This window comes from Nestor notabilis, unplaced genomic scaffold (genome assembly GCF_000696875.1).
Source record: "Nestor notabilis isolate BGI_N333 unplaced genomic scaffold, ASM69687v1 scaffold32978, whole genome shotgun sequence".
NCBI lineage: Eukaryota > Metazoa > Chordata > Aves > Psittaciformes > Psittacidae > Nestor > Nestor notabilis.
In genome coordinates, this window is record NW_009941250.1 from 39,228 (window position 1) to 40,919 (window position 1,692).

The 1,692-nt window shown below is 41.2% G+C and overlaps 1 protein-coding gene across 1 annotated transcript in view; it reads left to right on the plus strand.

Moving 5' to 3' along the window:
• The window catches only part of LAMA4 (laminin, alpha 4), a gene marked incomplete at its 5' end in the record, with an annotated part of 52,650 nt that overhangs the window by 31,624 nt on the left and 19,334 nt on the right, over positions 1–1,692 (plus strand). The gene's annotated exons all lie outside the window — the stretch shown is intronic.

Below are 1,692 nucleotides of genomic sequence, written 5' to 3' on the forward strand. Positions count from 1 at the left end.
GAAAGAGTGGAAAAAGAGGCAGGGAAAGTGAAGCTGAAATGAAGTAACTGGTGAAAGAAGGAAAAGAACAATTAGGAAAGGAAAGAATTAATATAAAAGTGAAAATATTCAGAATCAAAAATTGCTGACAATCACCACTATTTATTGCTTGATGTATTCCTGACTCTGCTCATTCAGTTCACTAACCCCAAGTTATTCATGGCTAGGGAAGCTGGAAATCCAGAACAAGAAATTTCCTACATACATTTGATGATATGTACCATCACCTGCGGCACTGTTCAGTGATGTCTTGCATCCTGAAAGTGCCACAGAGAAGGTCCATAACTCCACTGACTCTATCTCCTGAAAGTCTGAATCTCACATCTACTGCCCCAAATCCCTTCTCCTTCTGCCAGGAGCTTTGCAATTTGAGTGTCATTTTACTGCAAATGGTGTTACAAGTACCAAACCCAACATTGCTACTAATGCCCCAAAGCCTCCCTTTTCCATCTAGACTGGAGGAACTCAAGAGTCATGCTATTTCCAGAATTTAGTAATGGATAAGACCCTCACACTAATATTGTTGATTATTAAATAAGTGCTCCCTAGAACTTCTATAAAAGTGTTTCCCCCCTCAAGAAGAAATTCAGTACTATTCAATATCCCAGCTCTGGGTCTAGAACTGGAAGTAACTCACAGTTCTCCGAGTTTTTCATCCAAAGGAAACACTGATCCACTCCCTCTGGGAATGGGTAAGCTCACTGCTAGACACTGGACAGAGCTCCATAAGGGTGTAGTTAGTATAACAATAGTTGTATTGCATTGCTATAAAATGTTTTTGATCAGCACAGGGCAGTTTAAGCTGCAGGCTATGGGCTCCAACTCCCATTTTTGATAATATAAATGTGGATTCGATTGGCATGGAGGGAGGGAATGGTATAAAGAAAAACATCTAAGAGAAACAGTCTGCTATAGCTTAGACATGAAGGTTTTTGTTTTTATGCACCTTTACACTTGACTTACATTTAACATTTACCAGTGCCAGTTCAGTAGACAGAGCAGCAACACAAACTGCATTTGACTTTTCATGCTCAAAATGTCAAGACATTCAAAATTCAAAAAGTCTGCTCACACTAGCTGTTATATTGAAATATTTCCAGTAGCATTTGAGAGGCTCTGTAAGAATGGATAGACCTAAAATAGCCCAGCTGTCCCGGTTGATTATGTTCCCAAAAAGGCATACATGGTACAGACACCACAAGTTGTACATAACTTGCTCAGCAAGTATGTGAAATGCCTGGCAAAAATGTCTTTTCTGTGGTAGTGGGTTTGCAGGTAGGGAGTCACCCTGAAAGTATTGTGACCATATCACAGTGCCTGGAGGGCCTGCTGACCACAGACTAACTGTTTGAGAGATGTTAATATGCAAGCTACAGCAATGTGTGCCCTGCCACATTTGTGGAGGCAGCTTTTCCATGGCATATTTCATTTTAAGGCACAATGATATTTTCTGCCAGAAAGATCAGGTGGAAATAGCTAAGACAGATCAGTACTACAAAGGAGGCTGGCATTGGTAGTGTTCCAGTCACCTGTGACTATGATTCACAGCCTGGGAAGACAGATGCAGACATGCTAGGGCATGGTGGAGTGTTCTCAGATCAGCTGTGTATGTTGCCAGAAGAGGTTGGTCTGACAGCAGGAAATGTACTACAA